This window comes from Symphodus melops (genome assembly GCF_947650265.1).
Source record: "Symphodus melops genome assembly, chromosome: 15".
Classification (NCBI taxonomy): Eukaryota; Metazoa; Chordata; class Actinopteri; order Labriformes; family Labridae; genus Symphodus; species Symphodus melops.
This window is the reverse complement of record NC_136705.1, coordinates 784,585-800,238: the sequence shown is the minus strand read 5'-3', so window position 1 is coordinate 800,238 and position 15,654 is coordinate 784,585. Positions and strand designations below refer to the sequence as shown.

Here is a 15,654-nt window from a genome sequence, read left to right as displayed (position 1 = left end):
ATCAGAAGTTGCTCATCCCATTTTAGACGTCTCGTCGCCACCGATGACGCAGCAGGAAGAACTTGGGGTTAAGTGCCTTGCCCAAGGACAAATCGGAAGCTTGGGTTTGAACCCTGATGTCAGATAACGCAGTAAGACCGACTCTCCCTGCTGCGCCACAGCCATCCAGGATGGACGTCACGTTCTAGCAGTCTGTTGTAAAACACTGTTTGTTGTTACTGTTTGGAACCAGCGTCTGATTCCTACATGTTGAGGCTCATCTCACGGATCCGTGTTTGATTCCTCTGTAAGCTAAAGGCCCCCTCGAGGTGCTGAGGTTACAAACGCTCAGGCCGCCTGCAGGTCATCTGTGCGGGGGGGTCAAATCAGATTTTGAGGGGTCATGATGTGAATATGGTTTGATGAGAGAAGAGGAGCGTGTTGAATGAAACGTGCTCAGTGACAATCAGGTAAAGCATTACGGAGACCAAATAATCAGGTGGACATGTGCCAGATTGTGTTTTCACCAGCAGGAGGAGCCATTGTGCACACACACACACACACACACACACACACACACACACACACACACACACACACACACACACGTGCACACTGGGGGGACTGAACAGTGGATATGATCTGATGGCAAACAGAGACTCTGCAGGACAAACAAAAAGTCTTTGAGCATCTGCGTCCTGCTACAATCAGCTCGAGCAGATTCATTCTCTTCGTCTGCTTCTCAGAATGAAGCACAAGAGTTTTAACACGGTGAGTAATAAAGCTTCAAAGGGCACTCCTGTAACTACAAACCTTTGAACGACCAATAAGATCATTACATCTTGGTATTCTTCAGGCTGCAGAGTTTGTCCTCTAAAAGCAGTTTGAGTCCCTGACGGGCTCAGGTTGTTATTCTTCATGTCTGACAAGGTTACAGAAAGGATCCCTGCAGACATCGACCTTTCTGTTAAAGACAGAGACAGACATCACATGACTCTCTACAGAGACACCAGACACAATGGAGTGACTTGGCTGATGTAACCAGTTAGCTTGCCTTTTATCATGTAACGCTGCCAGTTTGGTAAGCAGGGAAACCAGTGAGCTAGCTATCATTGTCATTATTATGAGAGAGCTCAGGGTAGACAGGTCGGCTCGTCGTTCCAGGACTCCCGTGAGGAACACTCAAAGTCTCCAGGTCAAACTGGTCCCCAGTGCCATTAATATCTGATAGAACAATTAGTCCTCAGAGGGGACCTTCTTGCCCTTTAATTGAACACGTGCACGCCTCCACTTTACATAACTTAATAAAAATGTCTGTTTGGGTTTGAGAGCTGATTGTTCTGGGATGTTTTATATTATTAGATTTGTTTAAACTCTGTTTTTATTGTGATTGAAGAGTTGATGTTGTCCTTGAATATGTTGTCCTCTGTGGGCTCCTGCTGTGAAACAAATACTGAAGAGATGTTTCTCTGAGCTCGCTGGATCGGCATCGCTGACTTGGACTGGAGCTACGTTAGCGTTTAGTTTAGCAGCTGGAGGGATGTGCAGCACTCCCCTAACTTTACTTTAAACAACAAGACAAGGCCACTGACACCATGTCATGAGTATATGCTGATGATGCTATTACAGGTATTACAGCACTATTACTTTTTTACTTCCTATCTCAAGCTTCCCCACCGATTTCCTCCCCTCCTTCCAGACACACACACACACACACACACACAAACAGATACGGTGAGCAGAAAAAACTAAAAGCTTACATTATTTCATGCAGGTATCTTGTATGTATTTTTTTCTGCCTTGTAATAAATAAAAGTTATTGATTGGTAACTTTAGCTACTGACTGTAGAAAGGACGTGCTTTTACTTTGAAGAGATGACCTGATGCCTCTTCAGATTTTCACTTCCTGTTGTCCTCTGAGTGATCAATCTTTGAGAAGTAATAAAACACACACAAGTCAAACATCATTCCTCCCTGAGTCTGCAGATGTGACACAGAGAGGTGTTTTTTGTTGTCGTCTGGAACAATGCTGATAAATCTGTCAATAAGTTCTGCAATGAAACAGAAGTCCGACAGGCTCGACCACGTGAGGATCATAGAAGCTTGTGATCGCTCCAGATTGGATGACAGCTGTTCAATAAATAAACAGGAGCTCTTGTGGTGAATGTTGACACAGCTACGATTCGGTGATCGCAGCAAAGTGATCACAGCACTGGGTGGGGATTTAGATTTTTTTTTTTTTTTTTTTTGTGCACTGAGCATTAAAATGAATTTTCCGTCAATCATGAAACATTAACCTTTTCCCAAAATGTTAACGCCTCGAGAAAATCAACCTGGTTTAGAGTATTGTGAAAGTTCATTTTTGATTTCTAACAGATGATGTCTGTGTCCTTTTGGTGAGTCACAGAACAAAAGACAAACATTTGAATAATATAATGTTTCCATCAGTTTGAAGAATTTGGGATGTGAGAACCTGGTTACACACTTTAAGTAACAAAAGGTCAACACATGCTTACTCACAACATGTTCTTATCGAAGTCAGCAGCTCGTAAGCTGTCTGAGTATCATCCGTGAGTTTGGATGTGCAAGGTGCGGTGCAGCAGAAAACATCTGGTTGGACTTTAAACAGAAGCACTGGGACACATTGGACATGTGTCTGCAGGAGCTGGGAATCGAACCCGCGACCTACCAGGTCGAGAGGCGACTGGTCGTTAACCAGCAGGCTCTCTCCCACTTTGGTGCCACTGGCTCCAGGTGTCGCTCTTGCACCCTTTGGAGGATTCTTAATGTGACCAGGTGAACAACCTAAGTGATCACTCCTCACTGAAGCTAACAACTCTGAGGGATCCTAACATGTGAGCTCAACGAACACACATTCTGTATAAATGTTAGGATATTCATCCAGGTGTTTTTTGAGGGTTGGGGGGCTCGAGGAGTTCAGCCAGTGTCAGCAGGGAGATTAATGTAAGGTGTCCTGTTAGGTAGGTATCAAGGGTGCAGGCTGAGCACCCACAGGGTCAGACTGATTGATCGCTCTGACACCCAAAGGTCAGGGTCCTCCTGCCTGTGACGCAGCCTGAAGGCCGGTTTGAAAAAATCATCTTTTCTGTAAATATTCAGCACTAGAACATTTGTCGGGGACAGAGTGTTAAAGTCTGCTGGAGGAACATGATCTGTGTCCTGACGCACGACATTTCATCACTTCCTGTCCTGCGACGGCGTTCTCGTGTGCTCATCGACAGCTAAAGCTTAATTGTTTATTTTGTGTAGATTCTTACAAACCAACGTACACAGAGACAAACACAGTCGTTAGCACTTTTGTTATCTGCTCAACAGTTTTATTTATTTTAACTACCTACTCTCAGCCTAGCTTAGCATTTAGCTTAACTGACGAAGGCTTGTTCTTCTGCCTCTCTCCTGTCACATGTTTAGCTCCTCCTCGTCTTCCTTTACTGTTAATGGTACATGTATTAAATGTAGTTAAAAGCTTTGGAGCTGAGGATGTCTGAGTTAGAGACACCTTTGAGTGACAGCCATCGTATGCAGCAGTCACCTGTAGCCGGCGCGGGCCTGGATTAGCTTAGCTTCTCCCCCGGTAGCTCCTGAACAGCCAGGAGGCAGAGGCTGCTGTCTGTGGGAAGCATAGTCCAAAAATGATGCACACGGATCATCACCAACCATTTCAACTTTCCAACAAAGTTTCCCCACTTAGCGCCACGCCGGCTGAGACAAAAACTCTGAAACATGAAGTTAACTTAGTCAGTATAAGCTTGACTCACTAAAACCTCCTTGAGGCTCTTTACAGATAACATAGATCTAACTCTTTAAACCTCACTGTTTAAATGAGCCGATCCAACGTGAAGCGGACCAAACACAACCTCCCATCCTGTCCTTCTCCCTGCATCTTACCCCATCTCCCTCTGTCCCATTTCCAAGCCGGCTCAGTTTAGCAGATGGCTGTTCTGTCATGAGCCCGGGTCTGTTTCTTGCTACGCTCTGACGGATGAAGCTGAGCTCTTGTAATAAAACAATGAGCATGGTATTTTTACCTGCTCTTTTGTAATATTAACAGACACACAGATAGTGTCTTGAGATTTTTGTTATGAATTGGTGCTATACAAATACTGTAAAGTTGATTCGAAATTGATTGATTGGCTGCTGGCCGGCGCGTCGGGGCTCCGGCTGCTGCCGGTATTGATGACAGAGCGAATGAGAAGTGAGAGAATTAAAGGCATGATGAAGGATAAGGAGGTCTGCTGGATGAAGACAAATGAGTGTGGCAGCGTTGTCTTGTCTGTGAGCTTTTGTTTCTGGGTCAGAAAACAGAAGATATTTCACAAGCAGACACCAAAGTCCTCTCTAATGAGCGAGTTTGCAGAACTACACTTTGAATCAATGTTTTCAAGTGGCTTGTAAAAGCTTACTTTCTCTTTAAAAGAACCAATTAGTGTCTGGCTTATTGATCGATCTGTAGCTTCAGTGTGCACAGGGGAAGTGGGATGTCTGTACTGGGGGTGATAGCGGCCCCTCCAGAGTGCTGCACCCCATTCCTTGTCTGTCTGAGCATCCCTGGTCGCTAATATAGATGAACTGGTGGGATAGTCCATGGGAGAGAAAGATGCTGTTTTCTGTAGAGAGGAGGAGGAGCAGCACGGCTGCTTGTTGCCTACCATCACCACTGTAATTGATTACATTCGTCACGGGGCGTCGCAGCAGCGTACAGTCCTGGATAAAACTGCTGCTTCGATAGCGTGTCCATGTCAGCCTTCAAATGAAGACATATTAGCTGGCAAGGTGTAAATAAAATCCCCGTCCGATCGCTGTGTGCTGCCGTGTAAACACAGACGTTGTAGCTGTGCATAAAACACACAAATCAATATCATGTAAGTGCGCCATTAGTGCTAATTGTTTTCTGGGTAATGTGACGAGCTTTCATTCTCTGTCATGGCTGATTATGGAAGCAGGCCTGAAAGACGTCTGTGTCGCGCAGGATAAAGGCTGATAGATGATGGAGTCCCTTCACAGGGAGGGCTCTTTCTCCATGCTCTCATTACCATCGGGCCCAGACGCACAGCTCATTGTAGAATCTGAGATTGGCTTGATTGTGTGTAAATGGGGACTGTAATTAGACCATGACCACGTCGAGCCGTATCGGACAGGTAAACATCCTTCCACTCAGAGGCAGAACAAATACAGGCTTTGATCACGGACACTGACTGCACCAATTAATAGCCTCAGACCTGATTTTTACGAGTAAATCATGATTAGATTTCAGCAAACAGTGACCCGGCTTCCTTTCAGCCTCCAGCGCAGCGGTGAAATTATTATTTCTCATTGAGTTTTGCTCTGAAAGACTTGCTTTGTCAGTGTTTGTCTGCAGGAACAACACTCAGACCTGTGTTGCCAGTTGCACCGTCTGAAATTATTCTTTTCAGGTGCAACATTTCAATAAGATCCTCCCTTAACTTTACAGTAGAAAGTGCTGCTGCTTATTCGACGTATTCAAAATACACAGAGTCTATACTCATGTGACGAAAACAAAGATTTCTTGAACCCTTTTCAAACTTACCGTAATCTCCTGAAATACTCCGGAGAACACAAACAATTCTTAGAAAATGTCCTGATTCAAAGAATCTCCTTAGAGTTTTGTCATGAGGAGCAATTTTTAGTACTTAGGAGACTTCGAGAATCCGAGACCTGGACTCTTATTTCACATGTTTTGAGCTCTAAATGACTAAAACGTATTGGAAGACTTGGTAGATAGTAGATGTGCATGCATTGGTGCAAAGTAATTCAAAGAACATCCTCCAAAAGTTTTTGTTTTTGACTCATCGACAGACTATGTAAGAGCCTGACAACATTACGATCTATGCAGAGATGGAGAGGAGGAGGATGTTACACCAGACCTGCAGTGGATTAACCGTGCAGAACACTGCTCAAACTAGGATCAATGTTGGAGATGCTTTTGAAACATGGAGAAGCTACAGTGTCCACCACATGCAGAGCTGGCTAAACACTGAAGCTACAGTGTCCACCACATGCAGAGCTGGCTAAACACTGAAGCTACAGTGTCCACCACATGCAGAGCTGGCTAAACACTGAAGCTACAGTGTCCACCACATGCAGAGCTGGCTAAACACTGAAGCTACAGTGTCCACCACATGCAGACAGCTCTCTGTGATGATTAGAGTTTAGATTGCAGTACATATTTTAAACACTAGGGGGCAGAGTGACAAACTGCTCCTTTAAGTCTGCCAACATAAACAGCCAACAAAGTAACAGTACCTCGCTAACATCTGTAGTTAGAATACAAAGTGAGATCCAAACATACCAGAATGTATCTGCTTCTTGTGACTCTGAACGGTTTCCTTGTGGTCTTCTGCGCTCGTGTGGCTCGGTTAAGTAATCACTGTAATGACCACAGTAGGGTGTGTGACACCAATGACAACTGATCCATACTATTGCCTTTACTCCCCCGCGGCTCTGTCAGCTTCAAACACTGCAAGGTCAATGTCTTAACGAACACTCTGCACGGCTGGTGGCAAATGAGTCCTTCCTTAAAGATTCAGAGGCCTTCGATAAAAGAGAGAGAGAGAGGGACACAAACTCAAAACTGTCTGAGTATGTGCCGGTGTTTCGAGATGTTTCTGCTCTTCAATCAAATGTTCCCTTGCGGACGATAAAGCTGAAGCTGATGTTTCCACCCTGACACAAAGGAAAGTGTGAGGAGGACTGAAGTAGAAGGAGAGGAGACTAAATAAGCGTGCAGGATCACAGGATGATACTCGGGTTAGGAGGAGAAAAGTGTTGACTTGACCTGCGTCTGAAACTCAAACGCTTACGGTCTGTTTAATTCACTCTCAGGTTGGAGCTGACGTCGTCCTCTTCGCTGTGAGTCGTGTCTCGTTGTCTCACTGCGGGTCCATGCGTCTGCTCTGCTGGACTCACAGGGGCTTATTGTAGATTCCACTTTATTACACACATAATCTGAAACAAAAATGAGCTCCTGATAAAATCATCTACATGTTTCTACTGTCACACTGCTGATAGAGAGACGGCTCCACTTTGTCAGGAGTTCTTCAAGTCTCATATAAGATCTCCAAGACTGAAATCATTGAAATCGAACCGCAAAGAAATAAAGATATCAACGTTTAATACATTAACGTTCCTGACCTGCCCTGATGGAGTTTAAACTTCACCCCTCGCCCCCTCGAGCTGTTTCCCTGCTGCGTTCTTACATCAGTTCAGCCATAAATAGACACAGAAGAGACAGAAGTCTCAAACAGAGTTACATGAAGACCAGTCTGCAGTGTTGGATTTGGAGGGTCTTCTTCTTTAAGCAGACTAAAGATGATTCAGCAGATTTAACAGATTGTGAAAGATGATAAAAAAGCTTCATTTTGTCCACAAGCTCTTTCTTTTCCTGACTTCATGGAAAGATGCATGACAACAAGAAGATGCACAGGAGGCAACTCTGAGCAGAGAGAACACAGTTTGTGCTGGCACATATGGTGCAAGGACAAAAGGAGCTGCAGCAGCATGATATACAGTCCACTGTGTTCGCTGACAAATAGATGGATTGTATGCAGCTGTGGAGAACCATTAAGCCAAAATAATACACTATATTTTCAGGAAATGGACTCAGTGACTGCAGACTCGGTCATCCTTTGACCACGACACGCAGTCTGCACATTAAAGAGCTCCCACTTCAAACACTGACTCTATCAGCAGCTCATTTAGAAAAAGCGAGATTTTAATATAAAGTGTTTGTACAATCTGAAGTCCGTCTGAATCATTTTGTGGACGTACCAGACGTGCGGTTACACGAGAACTGAGCACATTAGACTCTGTGGACGCTCTGAAGCCGAACAGCAATGGTGTCTGACATTTCTGCTTCATGGATTTACAAGAATACAAATTTAATGTGACACTAAAGTAAATCCTTGTGTTGCTGTCTGCAGCACTGAGTGCAAATCAGCATCGTCTGTACAAGATGGCTGCCTTTTACAATAACCATAAAATCTCTAACAATGAAAGTTGTTCTGAACTGAAGGAGCTCATGACATCACACAATGACCTTTGTTACCGTCCACCTGATGACATCACACAATGACCTTTGTTACCGTCCACCTGATGACATCACACATTGACCTTTGTTACCGTCCACCTGATGACATCACACACTGACCTTTGTTACCGTCCACCTGATGACATCACACATTGACCTTTGTTACCGTCCACCTGATGACATCACACATTGACCTTTGTTACCGTCCACCTGATGACATCACACATTGACCTTTGTTACCGTCCACCTGATGACATCACACATTGACCTTTGTTACCGTCCACCTGATGACATCACACTGACCTTTGTTACCGTCCACCTGATGACATCACACAATGACCTTTGTTACCGTCCACCTGATGACATCACACACTGACCTTTGTTACCGTCCACCTGATGACATCACACTGACCTTTGTTACCGTCCACCTGATGACATCACACTGACCTTTGTTACCGTCCACCTGATGACATCACACTGACCTTTGTTACCGTCCACCTGATGACATCACACATTGACCTTTGTTACCGTCCACCTGATGACATCACACATTGACCTTTGTTACCGTCCACCTGATGACATCACACATTGACCTTTGTTACCGTCCACCTGATGACATCACACACTGACCTTTGTTACCGTCCACCTGATGACATCACACATTGACCTTTGTTACCGTTCACCTGATGACATCACACACTGACCTTTGTTACCGTCCACCTGATGACATCACACATTGACCTTTGTTACCGTTCACCTGATGACATCACACACTGACCTTTGTTACCGTCCACCTGATGACATCACACACTGACCGTTCCTTTGAGCTGTTTGACCTCAGTTTGTGATCCACTTCCTGTTCCAGAGCTTAACTTCCTGTCCGAACTTTTTTTTACTCGGCAGGTAAAATCCTCTCAGACAGAACAAAACTTCAAAATAAAAGCACCAAAAGAAGAAAGAAATGGAAGAGATGCAGACTGCTTCATTGATTGTTGGACACCTTTGTGACCCCCTGAAAACGTCTATGTGACCTCTGTTCTGGGTTCTGGGTCTGTTCTGACCCACCAGTTGAGAAGGGCTGTCTTCAGGGAATAAACCTACACATGAAATCCTCTTAAGCTGCTCTGCTTACGTCCGTCTTTTCAGTCCCATGCAGAGAATTCCTCTTCATGTTCCTGCAGTGACCTTTAATGACAAACTTAATGAAGCTAGGCAGCAGCAGCGAGGGTGAGTGCTAACCCTTATACTGTGCACACTGCTGTGTCTTCAGTGTGTCAGCCCTCGAGGGCCCCTAACTGACCTGGAGGCTCCGAGGGCTCGCAGCATGCCAGCCCTGCATCCCTGCTTCAATATATCTATTTTTACTTTTCTCATCAATGTTATAAACTTTACCTGAAAAAGGAAACGTTAGCTTCTAGATGTGTGGCAGATAACTTCAATAAGTTGAGACATGAAGATTCAGAGCGTTGTAATCCTCTGAGCGCAGAGACGAGACGACTCAGCCGGACCGAGAGGCCACACACCTGCAGTTTATAGTCACCTTCCCACAGTGGAGATTCCACAGTCACAAAGGTCACCATCAAAAGTGACTTCAGAAAAATACACGAGAATGGAGGATGATCAGCTGTCTGCCCCTCCCACAAGCTGCTCTCCTCTGTCAGAGTTTGATCTGCTCATGTTCAGGTTTCTGTGATTTCTTGTTGACGATGCAGAGCGACCTGTTCCAGCGGCGTTATCCTCTTATCTGCTAACTCAGTTTCAGGGAAGAGTTTCCTCAGCAGCAGCTCATTTAATGTCATTTGAGAGAAAATAGAAAAATCTTCTGTTTGTCTCCCATCAACACGGAGACTGAAAGCAGGCTTGTCTCTGATTTATGAGGTGGATGTGTTTGCCTGGTGATGCTTGCATGTGGACGCAGAGACGCAGGTCCCCCCCCCCCCCCCCCCCCCTTCTCTCTCTGTGTGATGTTACTGAGATGTTGGGTTTACTGCCTCTTATTCCTTCTTTATTATGAAACAATGTCAGGATTTAGACTGGTGCAGGTGACCCTCTGCTGAGAGCAGTGGATCTGTTTCAGCAGCTCCTCTCTCTCTGGGGGAGCTCACGGCTCATTAAGTGATTCACTCCAGGAGAGCTGTCACCGTGAAGTGTGTGTGTGTGTGTGTGTGTGTGTGTGTGTGTGTGTGTGTGTGTGTGTGGGGGAGAGAGCTGGTGCTGGAGAAACACTGGAGTCTCTTGAGTCCTAACTTTTTAGAAGAGAAGTAATGATGCAGTTTGAGTCGTGATTGGTTCAAGATATTTTTAATAGTCCAGAATGAGTGTGAGGTATTACACTGCTGTCGCTCTCTCTCGTGTACTGCACTCCTGTAATTACTCCACGCCGGCTGCAAGTGTAAGCAAATTTGTTCGCCTATAAACTTTAGACACAACTTTTCTATTTCCTGCCAGTTAAAGAATCTCCTCCTGCTGCCAGTTTACAGCTCAGTGCAACTCCCTGAATCTGCAGGACAAATGTAAGACTTTGTCTGAAACCAACCAATCAGGAGGTTCAGTCCTTCCTTATGAATGCACATCACCAGTTTCTTATACACAGTGGTGCTGCTCGTACATCAAGACACTCGAACTTCAGGCCGCATTAATGGATTCAAGTGTGTCAGAGACTGAAGTGCTGTTTGCAGTCAAATCAGTAGACTTCCTGTTGTCTCCAGAGCAGGTTATCACCTCTGCTGCACACATAACATGACAGGCCGAGGGAACAGAAGGAACTATGGGTAGTTTACATCTCCTGTTCATTTATCTGCGAGACAGGAAGAACAGGATCCACGCACTTCAGTGATAAATGTAACCCAAGTGATCTTTATGTAAAAACCCTGTAAATGTTCTTTCTGTGATTGTTCCCACCTGACTGCACTTTCCTCTCTGTTTCCTCCCCAGTTTGATATTTGCTGAACGTGGCGATGTGGTATTTTTCACATGTTGTCCGACAGGTTAATAGGTTTATTCTGCTTGGTTAGCTTAAAGATTCCAAGAAGGCTTCATGTGCCTAAAGAGGAATTAAGCCGGAGTTCAGCGGAGCACATCGGCGTGATGGGAGCAGCTCCTGACATATTTTTTCGAGAGGATCTCCACTTGACTGGCTCATTAGCCTTCAGGCTGTTCTCTTCAGCTCCTAACTTGGACACTCGAATACTCGCCAATAGAACATTTTCTAAAAGCAACCTGAAGTGTTCTGATGGATCAGCAGGTGAGATCTTTTTCTCTCAACATGGTTTTGTTTGGCGGGGAAAGCTCTTAAGCTTTTCTGCAGACTCTGAAGTGACATGATCAGACAGCCAGTTTCTGAAAGGTAAGCTCGGAAAATCATATTCAGAAACCAGAATAATTCAAAAGCAATGACTGAAACGCTCAGCAAGAGGCCAAAATAAATGCATGAACATATCGAGTATTCTTATATTTCATAAGTGCTGAATGATCAAAGAAATATTGATTCTGTTTGCATGACGGCAGTCGTTCACACAGCAGCCTTCAGTTATATTCACTGTGGTGAATATGTTTGTTTTGCACCTTGTTGAGGGTGGTAGAGTCGAGGCAACAGCAGTGCAGTCTGTGTGTCTTATCACAGTGGAGTTGCACACCAAAGCAAGTTGCGTCATATTGTTGCTTGACGACAAACGTTGTAAATCCAGTTTCCAATTGCCAGCATGACTCCGGCTCTCGTCTCGTTTTTGTCCATCCAGGCGCCACAAATCGCTGCACACAGATCTCTGACCTCATGATAGATCTACGATTACATCAGATGATCTTGTCGCCCCTCGTTTTTATGTTAACATTGTCAATAGACCAGTTTTTATCTCTCTGCCTGGAGTTGGCACCACAGTGTTTGAGATGTGTTGGTAGCTTCCATGCAGCAGGGTCTGCAGACCGTGCATGCAGCATGCTTCATGATGGACGCTTCATTAGTCAGCAGGTTCCTTTGAGGTAGTTTTGCATCAAAGCTTAAAATAACCTAACCCTAATCTTTAAGTCTGATTCCTTTCATAAATGTGCCCAGGTAGACGACATGTTTAACAGTCGCTGTAAGGGAGAGTCTCCTCTTGTTTTACAGTTTTGCAAACATTTCATGTCATTTTGAAAAAAGAAAATCATGAGTTAAACTTCTTCTGAAACAGATGAGAGAATTAATCCTGAAAAACTGAAAGAAGGAAGATTACTGTTTAGGATTGAAGATTCACACACTTTTTAACTTTTGAGGGTCATAAAGACACTTTAATCGATTTCATAACCTGCTAAAAACGTCTCACAGGCTCTTTAAGAAGTAAAATCATCAGCCTAAAGGCCGACTTTGTTTTAAACAGTTCTGTCACTCAGGGTCACCAACTCGACGTGAGCTGAGAGTTCCTCACAGCAGCTTTAAATCTGTCGCTGCAAACAGAATCATTCAGAAACACAACGAGGACTTTAAATATTTGATTTGAAATGTTGAAAACTTTGTGTACTTCAAACATTTGCAGCAGTTTGAATCCTCAGAAAGTCGTTTGACTCTTTTATACTTTTGTGGCCCTTTGACCTTTAATAAAAAAAATTAAAAAAACTGCTCCCGGCGCGTGTCTGACCTGCTGTACATGCGAGTAAAAGTAGGTCATGTTGTGTAATAATGAGTAAGGCAGTGAGGAGGATCACGTCTGCGGCCCCCATGTGCTCTCAGTGGGACGAGTCTGCGGGCGAACAGCTGAGACTGGAGCGCCGTCTTCATCTGCCTCGCCCTCCTCTCCCTCGCTGCCCGCTCTGACCTCATTTGTGTTTGATCTCAAATTTGCAGCACGTCGCTCTGGAGCCAACTTCTGACCTTGGAATTCAAATTGTCCGACTGCGTCCCAGGTGAGTTTGGAGGAGTAGAAGTTTCTGTTGTGTTTTTCTCTTTACTGCAATGAATTCAAAATATAGTTGAAAAAAACAAACCATTTACAGAAACATTTTGAAATCATTCTGCTTGAATCCTGATATTCAACAGAAGCTGGGTGACAAACACATGAAGTAGTCAAAGTGTATTTTACCTCCACGGACCGGAGGAACCAAACACTGCTTCTAACTTTACCACCAAATATGCCTCAACATGTTCAGACACAGCTGACTCCTTCCTGTGTCAAACCTTGAAGAAGTTCAGGAGATGTTCTTTGTCACAGTCTAGAATCAGCGTGCTGGTAGCCTCGATAGTGTACGTGCCCGGGTTCGAATCCTACCTGTGGCTCTGTTCCCATTCTCTCCCATTCTCACCTGACTCTATCCGCTGTCCTATCGCCAAGATAAAGACACAGAAATAAACGTATAAATCATATTGTATTGTATGAAAGGAATGGGTCAGTGGATGCTTAAAATACATCACTTGTGTTTGTTTTTAATTCAGTGTCTGTTTCTGTCAGAGTTTCTGTTTTCTTTTGGATACCTCGGTTTATGTATCGCATGAAAATGAAATGGATAAAAGAAAATGAAAGAAATACCATGAAAGTGAAAAGTGTGGTGTCGAAATAAAAACGGTGAAAAATAGAACCTGAAAGAGTTTCTTAAAGATGCATCCAACCGAAAACGTAGAAAAACCATTTTAAGGATGTTCGTCTACATGCAACAGACAGCACATACACACGAAGACACACATGCTCAGCAAAAGAGGGCAGGTGTGTGTGTGTGTGTGTGTGTGGGGGGGGGGGGGGGGGGGGGTGTTGGATAAATCTGGTCTACTTTCTTGGAAATGTCTGTGGCCTGAAATGTACATCAGTAACATCAGGTCTAGATTTCTGGCGGCGCTGCAGAGCTGAACAGACGTGCAGCTGCTTCATCACTTACCTCACCTCAGGCCACACATATATATTACACATGTAGTACTCCAAACTGCCACATGGGGCGCTAACATCCCTATAATTACTGTTTTTCACGTTTATTCAAGCCCTACACACAGCTTCTGTCCAATCAGGACAGACTCAGGATGTCCAGCCACACGGTCACATGTCTCTACAATGATTCATGACAGAAGATATCTCCAGCTTCACTCTGCGAGGACCGGCACCAGTGAGGCCAGATGCAAAATAATGTGATCCTGTTAAAAGGCAGTTTTCTCTTTAAAGGAAGCAAACAAGGAAAACTAAGAAACAACACAACGACTGGAAGGTTCCACTTGGTTCATGGTGCCGACTCTTTCTGTTTCCTTAAGATGGGAATGTGCCACTAAAGACAGGTTCCCCATGAAACACATGGAGCGGGGGCTGCACGGAGATGCAGAGCTAGGCCAGACATCCTCTGCACATGTCATCAGTCATGTGATTGACTGTTAAATAGTCCAGGGTGTACCGCGCATCTTGCCCAATGAGAGCAGAGATGACATCGCTCAGCGTGAAACACTTTGCTCTGGGTGTGTGATCGGGCTTTTCACATGAAGTCTAAAATTTGCTTTGACTTCGAACAAGATAAATAAAAATGGAATAATTGATGGATTTTCTTTCTCTGGCATATAACCGTCAATCGAAGGTCACAGCATTTACTCTGGTTGTAATCAGAGTCAGGCGAATCGATAGTTCCCACCGACCATCACGGACTCTGTGTGGTGACCTCTGTCGTTCTGCTCACGGCTTTGTGCTTACCAAGAACGCAGCTCTAAATCGAGTTTTGAGTAATGACTTACTGAAAGGTCCTGCATTGATTACTATCGAGGCTCCGCTGGACCATCTGCAGGGCTCACCAGGGATTGCATTCCTCCCAGACATGAGAGCACATTGATCCCTGAAGAAATCCCTTTTGGTTACCTGTTTTCTTGACACACAAATGTGATTATGAGAGCTTGTTTCGTGCAGGCTTAAAGCAGCTACAGCTCTTAGAATCACTTACAGGCCTGCAATGAAAGAGTCAGAGTAAAGATGTGTGTAACTACAGGTATTGATTGATAGATTAAGTCGTATTGATTTGAAAAGAACATCCATCCATCCATTTTCTGCAGCTTACTCGGGGCCGGGTCACGGAGGCAGCAGTCTAAGCAGAGACGTCAGACACTTCCTCCGGCTCTTCTGGTTGGACCCTGAGCCAGCCGAGAGACACAGTCTCTCCAGCGGGTCCTGGGTCGACCCCGAGGCCTCCTCCTGGAGGGACATGCCCCGGAGAACCTCCCGAGGGAGACATCCAGGGGGCATCCGGGACGCCGTCGACTGCCGCCCGATCCATCATGCACCCGACCCCTACGGCTTCCTGTTTGTCGAGGATGAAATGCAGCGCAGCAATGAGAGCCTCAGTATTTACATTTCATACAGCGGGATACACAAAAAATATCCACGAATCAGAAATAATCTGCTTTGAAGACTTCAGTCCAAATAATAACTTCTTATCTCAAACAAATCTCAAAGAACTTCAATAAGAGGGAAATATTAAACCTGGACGAGAGCTCCTCACTGTCCGAGCTTCGCTGTCCAGGAGGATTCATGTGTCTCCTCTCGGCTCCATCTTTTGAAAAAGTGAACATATGACCCCCCCAAAAAAACAAAAAACAGCTACTTCTAAACTCTGCTGCAGTAAAATTAATAATGTACAAAACTGAAAATGTGCTGAGAGATAAAAAAGTGACACGA

The 15,654-nt window shown here is 44.7% G+C and overlaps 1 protein-coding gene and 2 long non-coding RNA genes across 3 annotated transcripts in view; all 3 read right to left on the bottom strand.

Moving 5' to 3' along the window:
* The window catches only part of LOC306835646 (uncharacterized protein), a 380,835-nt gene that overhangs the window by 289,577 nt on the left and 75,604 nt on the right, over window positions 1-15,654 (bottom strand). The gene's annotated exons all lie outside the window — the stretch shown is intronic.
* On the bottom strand, window positions 8,656-8,836 carry LOC306836355. The gene is made up of 3 exons (XR_013780768.1): window positions 8,789-8,836; window positions 8,715-8,751; window positions 8,656-8,677 (listed from the first exon to the last, which is right to left on the bottom strand). It is a non-coding gene; the product is annotated as an uncharacterized lncRNA (long non-coding RNA).
* LOC306836351 lies at window positions 12,865-15,083 on the bottom strand. Its single transcript, XR_013780764.1, has 3 exons — window positions 15,038-15,083; window positions 14,721-14,848; window positions 12,865-12,969 (listed from the first exon to the last, which is right to left on the bottom strand). It is a non-coding gene; the product is annotated as an uncharacterized lncRNA (long non-coding RNA).